This window comes from Nannospalax galili, unplaced genomic scaffold (assembly GCF_000622305.1).
Source record: "Nannospalax galili isolate Female #2095 unplaced genomic scaffold, S.galili_v1.0 scaffold678, whole genome shotgun sequence".
Taxonomy (NCBI): Eukaryota; Metazoa; Chordata; class Mammalia; order Rodentia; family Spalacidae; genus Nannospalax; species Nannospalax galili.
In genome coordinates this window covers 263,319-285,023 of record NW_008341807.1, presented here as the reverse complement: position 1 = coordinate 285,023, position 21,705 = coordinate 263,319, and positions in this window count along the sequence as shown.

Genomic DNA, 21,705 nt, shown 5'->3' with positions numbered 1-21,705 from the left:
CAGGAGTTGGCACTGGAGCCACTGCCCTGATACAAGGGAGGGACCAATATAATGCTTTGCGCACTAGCCTGGATTTAGATCTACAAAGAATAGAAGAATCCATAACCAAACTGCAGGACTCTATAGGATCCCTGGCTGAAGTCACGTTACAGAATCGCAGAGGGCTGGACCTCCTGTTTCTACAGCAAGGGGGACTGTGTGTTGCCCTGAAGGAGGAATGTTGTTTTTACAGAGACCATTCAGGTATAATAAAGGATAACATGGCAAAGATACGAGAGGGATTAGAGAAACGAAAGATGGAAAGGGAAGCCAGTCAAGGGTGGTTCAGCTCTTGGCTTAATCAAACTCCTTGGGTGTCAACCCTTCTCTCCGCTGTTGCAGGGCCCTTAATTATCCTTCTCTTGCTTGTCACGATTGGGCCCTGTATAGTAAACAGACTGCTGAGGTTTGTCCAAGAAAGAATAGACTCGGTTCATCTCTTGGTGCTGCGGCAGAAGCACCAGGTTGTAGAGTCGGCTGAGAAAGATTCCTCAGTTTTACCAAGACAAGGGGGGGAATGTTAAAAAAAAAATGAAATACCTTAGAAATACCTTGATGACTGCTGTAAGAGCTCTGCATTTTGATAGAAAACTCTGTTTAAAATGTTGATTTAGATTTACTTGCTAAGCTTGCCTGTTCTGCCTGATTTGTATCTACCACACATGGATGATTAACCTAGTTGAAATGCTAAGAATTGAAGTGCTGTAAACCTCCTTCCTGGACCCTGGACCCCAGACTCAGTTGATTTACAATGTGTCCTGTAGGCCTGTTTGCACATACCAGATAACCAATAAGAAACAAAGAGAGGAAAGTTGCACCAGGCTTACACCAAATCTACCCTTCCTGGAAAAGATGTTTAACCGAAACTATAGCTTTTAAAAGATGTTTGATCAAAGTGTCTGCTGAGGAATGCTTTTTGTGTAATGACTATGTGGGCCTATATAATCTGTATCTGAAACTGAATGGGGGTCGATCGTTCTGACCAGACTTGCATATCTTGGGAAGCCGGTCGACCCCAGCTAGCTGGAAAGTAAAGACTCTGCTTGATTTTTACATCTCCAATCCCGTGTATTTGTTATCTGGAGGGGACCCATCGAGTCACGGACCCTAACACCCATCAGGTCGCATCTGAGGCCTGTAAGAGAGATTTCTCTTTTTCTGTATCTGCCTACTTAATGTCTCCACTAAAATATTTGAAAAGTGTCTTAATTTATGACTTTTCTTTGTTCCGTTACTATGAAACTGCTTCCACGCTGGAACACAGAATTTGGGGTAACTTGAATCTGTGTTCCCAGGCCATGGTCACTCATATTTGTCTCCAAAATAAATTATCCCTCATCCTCTTTGAGGGGAGAGTTGTGCTTTTGCTTCTGCATCAACACTCTTGTTAAATGATGGACAAGAAGCATAAAATGAACTTTGCCAAAAAGGAAAAATATCAACAGAGATTATAATGGACATTATGCGTGAAATCAAGATAACCAAACCAAGATGTGAGAGCTGCACCATGTAAATGAGTTTTTCTACTGTTAACTCCCACAGTAATGATTTCATTTCAGCAAAACAATACCATCTGTTGCGCTGAATGCTAATTTTATGAGTGTTGAAGTTTTGCTAGTATTGAATATGTTTTTGTTTTATAATTGTTATGAAGTGCCAGTAACTCTGTGTCTAGTTTTAAATATTTAAATATATGCATTATCAGAAATCTTTCTGTTATGGGCTGGGGAGATGACTAAGTGGGTAAAGCACTTGCTGCACAAGTGTGAGGAACTGAATTTGATTTCCCAGAATGCATGCATGTAAGGTCATGTACAGTCCCTATGTGTGTAATGCTAGTGCTCTTATGCCAAAATGGGAGGCAGAGACAGGAGAATCTAATGAATCTCACAGGCCAGGTAGTCTGGCATATACTGTAGCTAACAACAGAGAGATGATACTGAGAGGACTGAAGTTGTCCTTTGACCACCACAAATGCATAGTGCCACGCATAGGCACACGTGCGTGCGTGTGTACACACACACACACACACACACACACACACACACAGTAAATAAATAAGCAAATAGAAACCTTTCTGTTTTAAGTGGCAAGATGCCATGGCAATCCAGACTCATTCATGCCTCACAGCCCTCATGTCCCAATGCTAATTTCTTGAACCCAATTTGCAGACATCTCTTCACCTGCACCTCACAAGTAGATACACTGCCCACATTCTGACCTCAGACCTTTTTCTTCTTCCTTTGCACATTTTCATTCAGGGGAATTCATTCTATTCATCCAGCTATGATTACTATGAAATTATAGTCAAGTTTTCCCACCAGCCTCAAAAAGCTAGACTTGGCCACTGTGTTGGTTCATTTTTTTTTTTTTCCAACTTAATATAGAGTTACCTGGGAAGAAGGTATCTCAGTTCAGGAATAGCCTCCACTGATTGCTCTATAGGCCTGACTATGGGGCATTTCTTGATTGCTGATTTATGGGCCTGGGCTGTTTAAGAGAAGTAGCTGAGCAAGCAAGTGGGGGGGGGTTGGGGGACAAGGGGGGGCACCAGTGGGGAGCAAGCCAGAGGGGTGCGAGCCAGTAGGCAGTGTTTCTCCTCCAGGTTTCTGCCCTGAGTTCCTGCCTGACTTCCCTCAAAGATATTATTCTTGGAAGTGTAATATGCAATAAGCCCTTTCCTCCTCCAGTTGTTTTTGGTCAGTGTTTTATCACTGAAATAGAAAAGTAAACGAGGGCGGCCACCCATTCCCAATACACCAATTAAGAGGTAAGTACTAGTGCGAAGCAGAAGGAGCAGATTTAGTTCACATCTAGAAAAGGAATAAATGGAGGTTCAGTGACTCTAACTGCATCTTCAAGGTAATGACATGAGCTTTGGTGTTACATACAGAAAGAAGTGGGGCAAGGGGCAAGAGGCACAAGTTATGCATCCTGGTCAAAATGTGGTCTCCTTGATCACCTTCTAAGTTCTGGTTCCTCAAGGTGGTGGGGAGAAGTCCTTGTCATGGCTTGAGGGAATCAATCTGGTTCCTAAAAGATGAGCACTTCTGTTCCAGGGTTCAACCTCGCCTTCATGAATAACTGTGCTCATCTGAGGGAAGGGGACTTTCCAGTGAGGTCTTGCTCTTCCTAGAATCCAAGGTGACACAGGTTTTGGACAATCACTTATCTCTGTGCCTTCACCCAAAGTAAAGGAGATAGACACAAAAGAAAGGTAGAGAAGCCAGGCTTTCATCCTGCTTTTGGTTACCTGCAGCGTCACCTGAGGAGTCAATGCTTTTCAGCAAAAGCAGCTTCAAAGGGCTTGTCTTAAAATGCCCCCTTCACCTACACATCACCATCTCTTGAAACCCACATTTCCAACTGCCTGGTGGTCATGGCTACCTCCTGCCTAACACACCTCAGAGATAAGAGTTCCCAAGATGCAAAAAAGAGCCCAGGCTCTGCTCCTCCTTTATTAGAACTGGTGGGGGGCGGGGGCTAAGGGTCGCCTTGACTTTGTGTTCATGGGTCACAGTTCTTTCTTTCTTTATTCCTTCCTTTAGTTCTTTGTTCTTGCCTTTCCCTGCCCTCTCATTCTTGTTTCTTTTCCTTTTAATTTTTTAAGGCAGGGTCTCCTGTGTAGTCCTGGCTGGCACAGAATTTACTATATAGATCAGGCTAGCCTCAAATTTACAGCAATCCTCCCATCTCTTCTTCCTGAGTGAGGGAATTACAGGCCTGTGCCACCACTCCTGGCTCGCATGCTCTTGTAGTTTGGGTTTTTTTTTTTTAAAGACAGGGTACCATTATGTAGTCCTGAGTGGCCTAGAACTTGCTATGTAGATAAGGCTGGCCTCTAATTCACAGAAATCCTCTTGCCCCTGCTTCCTGAATGCTGGGATTGAAGGTATGCATCACCAGGACTGGCTCTTACACTTTAAAAAACATTTTATTTATTTTTATTTTCATTTTTTATGAGTATATTGCCTGCATGCATATAAATGCACCCATGTCATACAATGCCTGCAGAGAACAGAAGAGGGTGAAAGATGCCCTGTAACTAGAGTTACAGATGGTTGTTAGCTGCCCTTGGATGCTGGGAATTGAACTGAGGCCCTCTGCAAGAGTAGCCAGTGTTCTTTACCACGGAGCCAGTCCCAAGCTCTCACACTTTTTAAAAACTAGATATTGCCAATACAGCTGGTTCAGACCTCTTTTTCTACTCCAGTTTTCTCTGCAACCTATTTGCCACACACAGGTACCACTGCAATGGTTGTGGCACACTAGGTTTTAACTAAGGGGAAGTTGAGTTAGGGATACATCTTAATGGATGGAGTGGGATACATCTAGTGGCTTTCAATCCCTGCTGTGCGTGGCTTTTGCAAGCTGTCCTGGCATAGGGATGGTTTCCAGAAATCTCCCTGCTACCCATTAGATTGTACACTTGACTTTATGCATGTGTACGACATCAATGTGTCCTGCGGCACCAAAGCCTAAAAGATACAGAGCAGAAGTAATTAATTTGAGATATGCAATCAGCTCTCACTGAACTAAACTATCAGAAGTCTACCATACCCAGCACAGCAGGCTATTTCCCCTCCCTCCTTCCCTGCCTTCTCCAGTCTAAAGGTAATCATTGTCATAAACAAGATGGATGTTTGTGAGTTTGAGGCCAGCCTGGTCTACATAGTGAGTTCCAGGACAGCTGGGGCTACAAGGAGACCCTGTCTCAAAAACAAAACAAAACAAAACAAATCCACAAGCATTCTCTCTCTCTCTCTGGAACTATGCAAACAGAAGCCTCTGTGTTCGTAAGACACATTGTAGCAGAACTACAAACACCAGATACATTTGTTAACAGTCTGCATATGCAAAAAAGAATAGTGAGACTGTCTGTAAAATAACCAGCTGCACCTCTGAAACAATGTCTGGTCTCCTATATTATTTGAACTTCATTGCATCAATTGAAAGGGATGTATCTTCAACAATTTTCAAATGAGACACAAAGGAGTTATCCAAGCCTGACCTGCCTTCTCAGAGTTAGCTGAGTCATGAGTTCTGGTCTCAGATTTTCTCCTTAGGCCCAACCAGGGGCAGGTGCCAATCTTATATGGCGCTGTCTGCAGCAAGCACTGTGCATATAGATGGGACACACATCCAAGGGTAAGGAAGTATCAGGTGGTAGTCTGGCTGCTCCAGGGGGGCTGCCCATCAACAGGATCTGTCAGCCTGGTATTCTTCCTTGGTGTAAGAAGACATTAACCAGGAAAATTTTCTTCCTCTAACTTTTCATTTTAAAAAGAGTTCACCTACAGAAAAGGACAAGAAGAGTTCGACTTCCTGTTCCAAGATTTAATGGTTAACTTTTTGTCGCATGCACTTGATCTGGCTCAATCTCTACCCCCTGTCTTCCTCCCCTACTGCCATTTGAAACTAAGTTGCAAGCATAAGGTATTTCACTCTGAAGGCTCCATGTGAGGCTGTCCAAGAGCAAAGTTGTCCTACTTACACAACCCAAACCTTAACTAGTAGCAGCATGGCACCCAAGATATCCAACACTGACAACCGTATCATCTAATAAGAAGTCTGGATTCCAACTTATCCAAGTCCTACCTGTGGCTCACTGCACCTTTTAATATTTTATTTATTATTTTCATTTTATCTGTATGACTGTATTGCCCGCATGTAAGCACACCTGTTTTGTGCCATGCCCATGGAAGTCAGAAGAAGGTGTCAGATCCCCTGGAACTGGAGTTAAGGATGGCTGCTAGCCACCATGTGGATGTTCTGGGAATCAAACCCAGGTCTTCTGCAAGAACAGCCAGTACTCTTAACTTCTGAGCCATATCTCCAGCCCTCAGTGTACTTTTTAAATCTAAGACCAACTGTTCTAGATGCATATCTGCTGCTGGGATAAATATCTTGACAAAAAGCAATTTGGAAGAGAAAGGAGCTTATTTCATCTTACAATTCCAGATTACAGTCCATCACTGTGGGAAGTCAAGACAGGAACTTCAAACAGCTAGTTACACCATGCCCACAGGCAAGAACAGCAGCGAGAACTGAATGCACTCCTGCTCCCTTGCTTACTTGTGTGCAGCTTGACTGGGACCGGAATTATGGACAGTTGTTTAGCTGCCATGTGGGTGCTGGGATTCGAACCTGGGGCATCTGCAAAAACAGTCAGTGTTCTTAACCGCTGAACCATCTCTCCAGTCCCTTGTATTTTGTTTTCTATAAAAATGTATTTAGGGGGCTGGAGAGATGGCTCGACAGTTAAGAACACTGACTGTTCTTACAGAAGACCTGGGTTCGATTCCCAGCACCCATATGGCAGCTAACAACTGCCTGTAACTCCAGTTCCATGGGATCCGACAGCCTCCTGTCCTCCAGGGGCATTGCACAACACGGGTGCACTTACCTACATGCAGACAATACACATACATATACACATAAAATAAAAATAATAAAAAAAGAAAACAAAATACAAAATAACTCATCAGAAAACAGAAATACTTAATCTTTTTCCACACATTAGAATTTGCTTTGTCCTTAGAGCATGATTTGATATGATTAACTAATTGATTAATTTTTGTATGTTCACAATTCATTAATACGATCAACCTCTTTTTGCCTAGAACAGTCCTGTCTTTTTCTTTGTTTCTCTCATGAAATTTTTAAAGAATTTAAGCCACTTGCCTTGTTAAATGTCCCCCCATTCATATTTGTTTGCTTTGTTTGTGTCTCAGACAAATTGGCCTCAAACTCCCTATGCAGCCAAGGATGACCTTGAACTCACGCTCCTGCCTCTACCTCCCAAGTGCTGGGATTACATGCACACCACACCCAATTGAATTCAGTGGTAGAGATCAAACACAGGATAGCATACACGTTAGGCAAGCACTCTACGGATCAAGCCCTGGCCCCAGCATGTTTGATTGTTTTTGGATGATTAAATTCAAGTTAGATACTTGGGACAAAATACTACATGGCAGACTTTCCACGACATAGTATCAAGTGTCACACAGTAGCATGCTGTGTCTTTGTTGGTCATGCCAAGTTGACCGCTTGGTAAGCTGGCTTCTGCCAGACCTCCCTGCAGTGAAGTCACCAGTTCCCATTTGTAATTAGCAAGTCACCTGCAGGATGAGAAGGTTGAGAGTCTACAAATCACGCAAATGCTCTCTGCTCCCAACAATCTGTAGTGCAGGGATTGTAGCAACATTGTTATGAATGCTCAAAATGATAATTTTCCTAATTCTATCATTTGTCTACATTTATTAATTATTTTAACATTTTATTACTTATTTTGTGTATGCATGCACACACAATGTGATGTGCCATGGAACATGTGGAGATCAGAGGAAAACTTGAAGGAGGTGATTCTCTTTTTTAAAAAGTTAATTAATTGATTATTTTTTATTTATGTATATGAGTGTTTTCCCTGCATGTGTGTAAATGCACCCATGCCATGCAATGCCTATGGAGGCCAGATCCCCTGGAACTGGAGTTATAGATGGTTGCTAGCCACCATGTGGGTGCTTTGCAAGAGTGGCCAATGCTCTTAACCACTGAGCCATCTCACTGGCCCCAAAAGTTGGTTCTCTCTTTACACTTCATGGGTCCCAGGGATCAAAATGGGGCGATCTGATTCAGTGGCGGTCCTCATCACCCACCGAACCATCTCGCAGGTCCCTCTTTAATATTTTGAATATGCAAAATATTTATGTGGTTCAAGAGTCCAAACTGCATAAAAAGGCACACTCAGAGAAGGGTCCCTATCATTATTATCCCAGGTTTTTCCCACTGTTCTTAGACCTATAGTCAAGAGGTAATCATTGTCATTGGTTCATATGATTCATATAAAAACAAACAAATCAACAAGTGTCTTCTTCCCTCCCTCCCTCCCTCCCTTCTTCCCTCCCTCCATCTTTGTCCTTCTTGTCCTCTCTTTTCACACGAGTTGTAGCATATTTTATTGCTTTTTCAAGTTACATATTTTCCTAACAACATTCTTGAGAAACCCTTCCACATACCTTCAAAGAGATTGTTAATCTTTATGTGGCTGCATATTGTTCCTTTATCTGCCTGCCCCATGACTGATTCTCTCATGAATGAAAATTCTGGTTATTTTCAAGATTTTTTTTTTTTTATAACAAATAGTGCCATTCAAAAACCTCTTTCAGATACTTTTTTGTCACTGGGGAGGGGCTTTCTTCAGAATAAATTAACCAAAATTGGACTGCAAAATCAAAGGAAATGCAGCAGTCTGAACACCTTGACATTAGCCCAGTGAGAGCCTGTTGCTCTTTCATTTGCAACAAAATCTTCACCACAGATGTTACTTTGTTGCAGTCTGGTCACCAGTGCGTGGAAGGGCTCTCACAGCTGTGCAAGCACTCCTATAGAGAAATACCTGCAGCTGGTGCTCCAGCCTGGGCTTCGTTCCTGCGAGTAGGACCCATTTCCAGAAAGATCTCTAAGTGGTGTCTGCCACATAGAGAAATGGATTTCTCCAGGCCCTAAGGAGCCTTTAGAAGAGATACATTTAGGTCTAGGGTGATGCCTCAATCAGTGAGTGCTTACTGCATAAGCATGAGGATCTGAATTTAATCCCTAATACCCACGTTAAAAAAAAAAAAAAAAGGAGGCATGGGGCAGGACAGATGGTTCAGCGGTTAAGAGCACGTATTGCTCTTGCAGAGGACACAAGTTTAGTTTCCAGCACCCATGTCAGGCTGCTCACAACCGCCTGTTACTACAGGGGAATCTGACACTTCTGGCCTCTGAGGGGGCAGCTGAACTTACATGTAAATAGCCAAACACAGACACACACATATACACATAATTGCAAATACAAATAAAACATTTTTTTAAAGACTGAGGATGATAGCTTGTCCTTGTAATTCCAGTGCTAGGGAAGCAGATCCTTGAGGATTACTGGTCAGGCAACCTAGCCTACTTGGTGGTAGGTGCCTGAGGAACAACACTTAAGGTTGTCCTCTTTCCTCTACACATATGTGCACACGCATGCATGTGCACTCATGCACACAAGTGCATATCAACACATATCACACACTCACACACACACACACACACACAAAGATACACTTAATTTTCCAAGGCTTTTGTGTACTTTTGCATATAGCAGTATGTTGGAACCTATTTAGGAACAAGATCCAGTATCACATGGCATAGACAGAGTTCGAGTCCTCCAAAGATGTCCACATCCTAATCCCAGGATCTGTGATGTTGCCATTTTACTGACTTAAACATTAGACTACCTGTATAAAGAGCCCTAAACATAGACTGAACACTCAGAAGTGGACCAGCAGCATTGAATTCTCAAAAGGGACAAAGATGCTATGCAAAAGAAAAAGCACAGCCAGCCCACTCCTCAAGGAACAAGGATAAGACCTAGGATGAAATCTCAGAAGCACTGAAGCATGTAAAGTGGGTATACAGGCCTCCCCTGCTTTAGCTCTGTGCTGTTCAGCCACAAGAGGAAATAGAGCAGTTGAACTTGAGTCGTTTAAGGTAGTTATAAAGCACTGCATGTTTTTAATTCAAAACCTAGTTAATGTTGCCCATAACTCATGAAACCCATGTGTATTCATTTCTTATAGTGGCTATGACTAATTACCGTAAATACAGTGGCTCAAAACAAACTAAATTTATCACTGGGTTAAAATTAAGGTGGCAGAAGGGCTGCATCTCTCTCTCTCTCTCTCTCTCTCTCTCTCTCTCTGTCTCTCTCTCTCTCCCTCTCTCTCTCGATACTGAGGATTGAATTTACAGTCTCATATATGTTAGGCAAACACTCTACCACTGAGGTATATGCCCAGCCTTTTTTCACTTTTTAAATTTTGAGGCTGGATCTCACTAAGTTGCCAAGGATGGCCTTGAACTCCCTCTGTGGCCCAGGCATGACTTGAACTTGTGGTTCTCCTGCCTCAGCCTTCTGAGAGGCTAGGCTCATAGGCCCACACCACCAGTGCCAGCTTCTAGAGGCTGCCATCTCTCTGGCCTCTCTAGTGTCTTCAAAGCCAGCTATGGTGAGTCAAACTCCTCAGCATAGACCACTGACTAACTTCCCTACGTCCCTCTTCACTAGGTAAGTGATTATGCTCGTCCAAGCCAGGTAATACAAGATCCTTTCATTTCATTTCAATGTGAAATAACTACCAAGTCTCATTCTCTCTACAAATTTGGGTCCCACTATCCCCATCACAGGATCTGGATGTTGTGACTGCCCACCTCACGAAGTGGTACTGGATCTTCTTACTACTAATTATCTTCTGACATGGTACTGCATTCAAAAGTATACAAAATAAGTGATATTTATACTAAAGATCCTTTGGGAGTGTTGAGGAGGGAGAATTAGTAGCCCATAAGTACTCTCTTTCAGAAGTGTCTTTGCAGCATTCCACATAGGCACTGTCAAACCCCTGGCCTTTCTCTTCATGCTCTTTTTCTGTCACACCCAGCCTCTTTCCAGGACTACTTCTCTTCCTCCTGATGTGATATGGCACCTTCTTGACCATAGCTATGCCATGTTAAAGTTTAGGCTGACTCTAGTCTCTGAAATTATCAGGCAGTTGGCCCAGGGTACGGGAACACACGTCAGCAAGATCCCAGTTGTCTTGGGAACAGGTCAATGTGTTCTGGAGTGTACCTGCTAACTGCAGATTTATGGCTTCTGTAGGTTATGCTTGGCTTACTTCAGCAAAATAGTAATTGTTGCTCAATAGAATAGAAATTGTTAAGGGGGTTTTGTACCTGTAAGCTTGGGAACCTAAACTTTTCACCCCTGGTTATGGTTTCTCTGTATAGAAGCTTACCCTGGGGATGGCTCAGGGCTGCAGATGGGTTCTGACACCCTTGTGTAGTTGTTGGCCAGATAAAAACATTTTAATTTGGCAAAATTTGCCAGAGTGGTCTTCCCTGGTGAAGCACCTCACAACACTGTCTGCTACACCCAGGAACCCATTCCAGACCTACCCGCGCTATTCTCACAGTGTGTTCCTACTCATCCTACATTTAACTCCCCGTGGAAAGCAGGTAAGTGAGATGCACTGTTTGTTCCTCCAGCCTTTCCCACCTGTACCTCAGGTAGGCCAGCCTTAAACTTTGTCCACACCTTTGCAAATAGTCCCTTAATTAAGTTATGCTCTATATCCATGTTGAGTGTACCATGCATTTCCTAAAAATGTGTATGATAACAGAGTGAAAAAAGGACCTTGGAAGGACTTAAATTAATTTAAAAAAACAAAACAAAACAAAACCTCACAGATCCACACAACCATGAGAACCTGGCTCCAAGCGTATGGCCCACTTGGCCTCAAGCACCAGATGTGTGCTACTCTCAACATTGGTCAGAGACGCTTCTTTTTGCAGTGAGCAATGGTTAATGCAAAGGCTCATAACTGGTCAGCATACTGAGAAATTGATAAAGAGGGGACTATATCAATCTTCTGCTTCCCTAAGGCTCAGGGAACATCACTGAAGAGGGGGCAGGAAAAATGTAAGAGCTGGAGGATGGAGAAGAGAGCTGTGAATTGCTGTGGACATGACAAGATTGTCACACATATGAACTCACAGCAGCTGTGGTTACCAAACAAGTCAAGCCAGTTACAATTCCAGCATTGATTGGGGAGGGTCTCCCAAGACTCCACCCCTACCTGGGGAGCTTTTAGCAGTTGATGACTGCTGGAGGAGGGAGAGTCACTTTTCTTTGGGGGTGTGGCCACCAATAGGTTGCCTGTGCCCTAGTGGATGTTTCTGGGTCCATTTTACAGCAATAAAAAATACAAAGGACATAAAGTTGGGAGGAAGGTACAGTAGGGGAGACTGTAGGGAGGGGAAGGAGAGGACTGGGAGATGGATATGATCCAGATACACTGTATACATGCATAAATGCATAAATTTTAATTAACACAACTTCTAGCACATGCCACAACATGGATAAACCTTAAAGAGCATAGAATGAGGGAAATGGACAGTAGGCCCCAACCCCAGCCAAGGAACTATTGGCAACTGATTGCCGTTGGGAGAGGCAGAGTAGATGTTCTTTAAGGGAGTGACTCCAGATAGGCTGACTAGGTTCCAGTGGATGAGCATGTAATCAAGGGACATCTGGGCACAAATGCCTCACTGATAGGACTTAACATATATGACAGAATGCATAAAATCTAGTGGTGGGGGGCTATAGGGAGCCAGAATGGGGGAAGGGGTCCAAATTTGATTGATTAAGATATATTATATGAAATGCTCAAAAACTCTTAAAAAAATATGGGTCACAGGGATCAAACTCAGGTTGTCAGGCTTGGGATGAGTGCCCTTTTACCTGCTGAGCCATCTTGCTAGCCCTTAATCTATTAAAAAAATATATATATATATTAAAAGATGTTATGCTGTCAGTCAGAAGTGGTCATGCACACCCACAATCACAAAGGCAGAGGCAGAAGAACTGCTGCAAGTTTAAGGCCAGCCTGGGCTACACAGCAAGCCCTGGTCTCAAAACAACAAAAAAGATACTATGCTAAGTGCAATAAGCTAGTTGCAAGAGACAAACAGTGTGCAATTCCGTTACATGAAATGCCTAATCGGGACAGACAGAAGAATGAGTTGTCAGGGATGAAGTGGAAGGAGGAGTTAGAAAACATGGAGTTTAGCTTAATGGGCACAGAGTTTCAATCTGACGAGATGAAAATGTCCTGGAAGTAGATGGTGGTGATGACAGCCCAATGATATATATGTGCTTATTAACACCAAACTGTAAACTTAAAAATGGTTATGATGGTAATTTTGTGTTATGTGTATTTTTCCAGAATGAAAAAGAAAAACTCTTTGAAACTGCTTTCACACAATCCAGGCATCTCAGATTTTGATTGCATGCAGACAATGGCTGTATCCTGTGACAGGATATTCCAGACAGGTTTGAAAGAATGGTGAAGAGACTGGAAGAAGTTTGTGAGAAAGAGGACTGAGAATTCACTTTAAAGAGAGACCCAGGAGCCTAACCTGGGATCAGACAGGCAAGAGCAACTTGCCTGTTATACAAGGTGCTGCATTTTGAATCTGAAGTGTCCCACGCAGCCTCACGTTTTGAATGCGTGATCCTCAGCTTGTGACACTGTTTTGAATTCTGTGGAACCTTTAGGAGGTGGGACCCGGCTGGCAGAAATAGGTCACTGGGAGTAAACTTTTGAAAGAAAGTTACCAGGCCAGCTCCAGCCTGTTTCCTTTGTTTCCTGTCTGCTGCCCTATAGATAATACTTCTGTGGAGGACTGAGCTGCTCTGCTCTGCCATCCCTGCCATGATGGGCTGTGACCCATCATTGAAACTGTGTGTCTAAATAAATCCTCCCTAAGCTGCTTGTATCAGGTCCTTTTTTTTTTTTTTTGGTCACAGCAATGGAAAAAGAAATGAAGATTCACAAACACCTTTAAAGATATCACAGCTATTTCTGTGATTATAAATATATACACACAGTGCCCATTTTCCCTACAAGCAAGACTATGTTTTTATAGTCATCACTCTAACTCTGCTCAGTCCCCTTGGTTCATTCCATATTTGAATGAATAGATGAATTCTGAGTAGAACATTCTGGATGGCTGTTTTATCTGTTTCTAGCCAGCCTCATTGGAATCTGAAGAGTTACAGAAGATTGTAAATACAATAACTCTTGGTGTGGATCTATGCAACTCCAGGGGCATGACCAACACCACTTCTCAACACAGAGACCATGTGCCAGGCAGCTGAGAGCCATTCAGGGTGTGCATTTGAGTCTTGAGCTCTCAGAACTCACAGCAGCAGTACCCCTAGCTGTGCGGCACATGCTGCCTTTTCTTCCATCTTTCCTGCCCACTCAACACAACCTGACCTGTTGTCAGCCACCCTTGAGCTTGAAGATGGCCTTTCTCTCTTTTTCTATGTTAATTATTTGGGGGCTACATTAATCACATGAGTTATATAACTTTAATGGATTTTGCAACTATTAACATATTTCTTGAGCTATTTCTGAAGCAGGAAACCTTCGCATTCTGCTCGTGTTTTTCCTTCTTGGCTCCTGCTTCCTATCATCGCCCGTGTTGTGATTCTTGATTTTCAACCTGGCCAGCTGTTTCTTTCCTTGGATCATAATCTGTGTTACAATGAGCCTTGCAACATAAGTACTCCGGAGGCTTCTGACCACTGTCAGGATACCAAAGGCAATCTAAGATACCATTCCTTTGATTCGTTCGTTTGCCACACATACCCTACCTAAACTGACTCCCAGCCCCTGCGCGCGCTAAGCTCTTCCTTCGTCTGTGAGGGCATCACACTTCAATGTCAATTAGCCTCAACTCTTTCCTATCAATGTTTTCCACCTTTTTCATCTTCTGACTTGATAAAATCTTTTGTATTTGAAAAAGTCAATTCCTTCTAGCTCTTGTCTCTTGCTTTCTCATTTGAACTCATTCAAATTCTAATAATGAAATCATTTGTCTCTGTCTTCCCTTTTTCTCCACCAAGTATGGAATTGAAATGCTCAAATAGAAACAACCTAAGGGGCACAGTGTCTAAGCAGGGTGAGCCTGCTCTTTCCGCAGGAAGACTGTAGGGCAGGAGGGGAAAGGAACAAAGAGAGGGAGGGTGTTGGGAGCACTGAGGTTTTCCAGGAAAGAAGTTTCTAGACTGTATCTTCCTGATGTGGGGTTTGTCTGATCTCTTTCAAGGTGTTGCTCTTTGATATGATTTTGGCATTTTTTTGTCAATGGTTGCTATGACATGGAGGGACCTTGAAAACATTAGGCTATGTGAAAGAAGCAAGAGGCAAAGGACTACATTTTATAGGATTCCATTAACTTAGAACATTTCTGTAGACAGGTCCAGAGATAGAGAAAACACATTGGTAGTTTCCAGGAGCTGGGGAGAGGAAGGGATGGAGAGCAACAGCTAATGGGTACAGGGTGTTTTAGGAGGATGTGAAATGTTCTAACTTTGATTATCTGGTTGTTGCACAACCCTGGGAAGACACTAAAAACCACTGAATTGTACACTTTAAGTGGATGAGTTATACAATGTCTGAATTATATCTCAATAAAACTCTCTCTCTCTCTCTCTCTCTCTCTCTCTCTCTCACACACACACACACACAGAGAGAGAGACCAACCCTATGAAAGGGGGAGCAGGAAGAGAGAAGTGAACAGAGAAAATGAAAAAGAAAATCAGAGAAAGGGACTTCTTTTAAGAGAAAGGGGGCAAATGTTCTTGTAAAAACAGAGCTTTTTACTCAAGTCCTAAGAACAGTACTGTCTTTAAAGCATGTTCTAGAAACTGCAGGAACCAGCAGGAGGGAAGAAGAAAGTGGGACCAGTGCAGCAAACGTGGAAAACAGACCCAGAGCAACAGTAGGACAAAATCAAACATACCAGTCAAATCAAACACGAGCCAGAACACCAGGAGGCAAGCGGAAGCTGTGGGCACAGACAAAACCACAGGACGACCATTGGAAGTAAAAATTAAAAAGGACAAGAAACCCACTTTCTCTTGGCCTCTGCTCTCTTTTCCCCTAACACACACGCACACACTGTCAGTGCAAAGAAGATAAGAGATAGTTTATTCTGGAGCCAAATATGAGGGACCATGGCCTGGGAACACAGATTCGGGTCACCCCAAATTCCATGTTCCAGAATGGAAGCAATTTTGTGATGTTTTTATTGTAACAGAACAAAGAAAAGCCATAAATCAAGACACTTTCCAAATACATTGGTGGAAACACTAAATAGACGGATACAGCAAAAGAGAAATCTCAGCTCTAGGCCTTGATCGGTAAAGTTGCCAATGGATGAATAGGGTTGATCAGGAGAAAGCACCAGGACACAGATAAAACTCTAGCAGACTAGACTTTATTAGCAAAGGAACACCTGGGACAGATTCCCTTCCAGGTAGGGAAAATGTCTATCCCTGGGTTGTGAGCTGGGTTCTTTTATAGAGGGAGGCTTCTGGGGGGTGCAGAAGGCAGGAAGATATGTTTTTTTAAAGGTTAGGCTGTTAAAACCTGCCCTCTTTAGAGATCAAAGGGGAAGCCTGCTGTGTTGGCCAAACAGTGGAGAAAAGTCTGCTTTTGACTTCAAAGACCAAGGTGCTTTTCTCAGGGGCTTGAGGAACATTGAGGCCCTCTTGGTGAGGGGGTGGGGCTACCTGAACCCTAAGTGGCCTCAGATGCTGTCTGATGGTAATCTTAGCTTTCTGGTTGAGCTAGGGCTTTGTTAGGTTAAAACTTTCCTAAAGGTTTTTTGTCTGTTAGTCACAAGATGTTAAGTCAGAAACAGATGCAGGAAGTTCAGTCCAAAATGCAGGATTTTTCTGGGAACTTTTGTTTAGCGCACGTGCACACACACACACACACACACACACACACACACACACACACACACCCTAGTGTCTTTACCCATTCCCTCCCCAAGCCCCTCCTCAGAGCTCTAGCTCCAGCTCTGTTCCCAGAAAAGCTCAAGCAGGAGCCTTCCACCAAGGTGTCCGTCCTTCCTGCTTGCTTTGATGGTCACAGCCACAGGAACATGCACAGAAGGTTAGCCTGTGGGCTTCCACCAACACCCAGCCTCTGAGCAGTTAGGCCTGGCTGTGGCCCTCAACGGAAGCTCACACTGAGCTATTCATAGATAGAACCAGGAAAAAACCAACTTCACCCAGTGCATGTGAAAAGCTCCATGAAACGTCTCAGCAGCTTGCAAGAACAGTGTGTAGGAGCTGGCTCCTTCAACTTCCTCCCTGCCACACATCTGATCTGGGCCCTAGCCATAGGGCAGAAAGTCCTGGGATCTTTTTAAAAGTCTGAGCTCTGTGGCCTGAGGAAAATCCTTTAAACGCACTTTCCATTCTTCATTCCTGCAGCAATGTTGTTCTTCTGGATTGCCCAGGTTAACACATAGTGGTGATTCCTATCTCACAACTCTAAATCCTAAACAGGGAAACCACAGAGCTATCCTTCTCTCCCATGTCATGGAGTCATGAAATGAGTCACTGGGTCAAGCCAGAATTCATATGAGCCTGTGTCTCAGTCCCTGACCCAACTCTTTTCATATAGACCCAAGGCAATCACCAGGGTGACAGTCTCAGACAATGTCTTCCAAGGGCTCTAAGGAAGGAAACAAGGCTACAAGAAGTAACGTATTTGTCTACTCAGACTTTTTTTTTTAAGGAACTTAAATAAAAGGAACTCTAAATCCTGTAAACTTATTGTTCAAAAGGAAATGCCTGGGGCTGGGGAAACGACTTAGTGGGCAACAGTGCTTACTGTGAAAGCAAGAGGACCTGCGTTCAAGTCCCCAGAACCCATGTAAAACCCAGCATGGCTGAGACTGCTTGAATCCCCAGCACTGGAGGACAGAGATGAGCAGAAGCCAGGAACCTGATGGCCAGCCAGCCTAGCTAAAACTGCCACCTCAAGTTCAGTGAGAGGTATTGTCTCAAAAACTAAGGTGGAGAGCAGTAGAGGAAGGCAAATGACACTGTCCTTTTGGCCTCCAGCCCCTCCACCTCCACCTCCACATACAGTGGTGGATACCAGCACACCTATGTGCATATATACCACACATAAACACATATATACTACATACATGAAAGAGAGAGAGAGAGAGAAAGAAAGCAGGCAGGCCTGACTGAAAGCAATGTGTCTTCATCCTATAAAGACTTTCCAGGGCCTTGGGCTAGAGAAAGTCTCCAACCCAATGTTTTCTTTGATGTTGGATGGAAAGCCACCCAAGCAGTCCTTGTAATGTCTTAATGCCAAGAATGAGGGGACCTCACTCACACTGCTCAGCTATGAACATGGACTCATTTGGTTTTGTAACTATTGCTATATTTTCAGAACTTCACCTCAAATCAGGCCCTCTAAGGAACTGACTACATGAAAATTAGGATTGGATTGCTGAAAAAGAAAAATTTAACTAAGTATAAATCCTACCCTGATTCCACTCACTTTCCACTAAGTTCAAGGGATAAATCCAAGAAAGTCCAAGAAATGCATATGAGGGAAGAATTCCCATAATGTCTTACCACCAGGGTACATTTACTGGGTATCCAATTGCTTGTGGCTCTGGGCTAATCATTATACAAAGAGAACTGCATAGAACTGGTTTTGGCCTCTCTTTATAAAGACCTTAGCACATAAGGTAGACCGCACTCACCCGGACAAACAGATTCAGAACCCAAGACAGTTATGGGAACGTAAACATTCCAGTGACTAGACAGAGGGGCATTCAGCCAGACCAAGTCAGGGCACCCTAACGAGGGCTAAGGAGCCAGGAGACACCATATCTCACATGAGTGGCAATGGGTTTCCTAGGGATGTTCAGGCCAGATTGTAGAGACACCCCTTGCCCCCAAGCCTCTTAGAAGACATCAACTAAATCTCCTAGTAGACAGATTTACTAGTATCTGGGATTAGGTAGCAGGCAGGATGGAGGTGAGGAAGTATAGCGATAAACTGGGGATAGAGATGGGTGGGAGGAGGTAGAGCAAGTGGTTAGGGTGTGGTCCATGGAGAACAGCAAGGCACAGCAGCTCTTCTGGAAGGAGACAGACAAGGGGAACAGGACAGAGAGTAGCTGTAACTGCTATACACACACACACACCCCTCCAGCCCTAAGGGTTCTCTCTAGCCTTCTGCGGTGCTCAGAGTTCTAACAGAGTTCTAACTCCTCAGGCTTGAGGTTGGTGGGAGCACAGAAGCAAAAGAATTTAGAAAAAGTTTAAGGAAGCCTGCTAAGGGATTGATGCTCAGTGGGTGAGAGTCCTTGCCATGTGAGCATGAGGACCTGAGTTCAAATCCCTAGCACCCATATAAGAAAAGGTTAGACTGTGGTTATGTCGCTTCTACCTGCCCTCCTTCTTCTGCCACCTGCTGTCATGAATCCAGAAGCTTCCACCACCACATTCTTCCACCACCACAAAAGCCTGCTTTGCTTTAGATTCTAAGAAATAGAGCCAACCAACCATGGACTAAAACCTTTGAACCAGGACTTTAAATGACCCTTTGCACCTCTTGAGTTGTTCTTCAGGTGTTTGTCACAGTGACATAAAGCCAACTAGCAAAGACTCTGATAGAAAAAGTAGACAACATGCAAGAACAGACGAGCAGTGTAGGCAGAGAAATGGAGATTCCAAGAAAGACTCCCAAAGAAAGACCACTAGAAATTAAAAGCACTGTAAAAGAAATGAAGAATGCCTTTGATGGGCTCATTAGTTAACAGGACAAAGCTAAGGAAAAATTTCTGTTTGAGAGTACGACAACGGGAATTTTCAAAACCGGGGGCTGTGGAAATGACTCAGGCATAAAGTATTTGCCACACAAGCATGAGTTCGAATCTCTAGTACCCACACAATTGGCCAGTTTGGGGGTTGGAGAGATAGCTCAGCAGTTAAGAGCACTGGATGTTCTTCCAGAGGACACATGTTCAGTTCCCAGCATCCACACAGCATCTAACGACCATCCAAAACACCAGTTCCAAGGGAGCAAATGCTCTCTTCTGCTGTCCATGGGCCATGAACACATATGTTGCGCTTACCTGCAGGTGAAACACTCATATACATAAAATGTTTTAAAATATATTTTTTAAAAGGACCAGTTCAGCAGCACCTGCCTGCAATCACACTACTAAGGAGGTAAAGACAAGAGAATCCTGGGGATTGCTGGACAGCCAGTCTACCAAATGGGTTATGAGCTCCAGCAACTGAGGAAGGTACTAACATTGACCTCTGGCTTCCACACATGTGTACCTGCACACACAAACATGCAAACATACACAAAGAAATTTCCAAAACAGAAAAAGTCACCCCTTTTTCTGGTTAATAATGATAAGCTTTCTCAATAACTTTAGATCGATAGCAAGACCCCTTCCCTAGCCTGACTACAGTTAAGACCCCAAACACAGAGCATCAGATCCAAACCAAGCATGCCCTCTGGCTTAGGAGGCAGAACTCTGGCTAGGTGGTTACCCCAGGCCTCACTCTTTTACTCTCGGGAAGCACACAGGCAAAAGCCCCCTTCAGCAGGTCCTTCTCCTATGAGAGGGGCTGGTCCTAAATCTCAACATTCCCCTTTCAGCCTCCTCAAATATTTCTGTAACGATTCTCACACTTATTTTTAAAAGAAACTCCTGCAGCAGTCTTAATGACATGTGAACGATGAGGGGGTATGTTTTTGAATGTCAACATAGATTCTAAGGCCGTAACGGGCAATTCACAGAAGAGGAAACCCTTGCTAAGGAGCTTTCTCAGTGGTATTTATTCTCACAGAGATACATTTTTTCTGTTTTGTTTTTTTCTCTTGTTGAGAGACCGTCTCCCTGTAGCCCCAGCTGGCCTGGAACTCACTATGTAGACCAGGCTGGCCTTGAACTCCCAGAGATCCTCTCTCTAGAGAGCTGGGATGAAAGGTGTACGCCACCATGCCCGGCTCTAGAAATACAAATTCTAACAGTGAAGGACTGGAGACACGGCTCTGTGGTTAAGAGTAAGTACTGCTCTTCTAGAGAACCAAAGTTCAGTTCCCAGCACTCACATCAAACAGCTCACAACTGCCTATAACTCCAGTTCCAGGGGGATGGGATGCCTCCGGTCTCTGTGGGCACCTACACTCACATGCACATACCCACAAAGACACACAAAACTAAAAATTAAAAATAAATCTAAAAAAAAAAAAATCCAAATTCTAACAATGAAATTGTGTGTTTTTGCAAAACAGACTGATAACAATTCTAACTTGCTCCAGGCATGGTGGTGCACACCTTTAGTCCCAGTACTTGGGAGAAGAGGCAGGCAGATCTCTGTGATATCCAGGCTAACCTGGTCTACATAGCAAGTTCCAAGCCAGCTGGGACTACAGGGAGAGCCTGCCCTCTCCCCAAAATTAAGACTTGCATTTCTCACAAGGTGAAGAAGTAGCTTCATTTGGTCACCAATATATTGCTGATACACTGTCAACACCTTTTTTGTTTGCTTTGCTTTTTGGATAGGAATTTGGAAATATCTATTAAAAGTTCACCTTTTCCCAGCCTTTCCCTGCCAGCTAGCTGTCCCAGTTTCCATCTCGTATATACACAAATCAACAAATACTGTTTACTACAACAACATTTAAAATAGAAAAAGGGTGGGGGCCTGGAGAGATGGCTTGTAGTTAAGAACACAGTCCAGAGGACCAAAGTTCAGTTCCCAGCACCCATGACAACCTGTAATTCCAGATCCCAGGGAACTGACACCCTCTTCTGGCCTCCTTGGGTGCTGCACTCACATGTATAAAGCTATACACACACACACACACACACACACACACACACACACACACACAGAGTTTCAAATAAATATCTTAAAAATGAAATATGAGAAAAATTGGCAGTCTTAAAAATATAGGAAAAAAAGGAAAATTACATGTCCATTATTAAGAAGGCTGCTTAAAACCAGGCATGGTGGCACACACATTTAATCCAAGCACTCAGGAGGCAGAAGCAGGTGGATCTTTGTGAGATCAAGGCCAGCATATTCTACATATCGAGTTTCAGGCCAGCTGGGGCTACAGAGAGATCCTGTCTCAAAAGGGTTGGGGGTGGCACTGGAGAGATAGCTCAGAGGTTAAGAGCACTGGCTGCTCTTGCAAAGGACCTGGGTTCATTTCC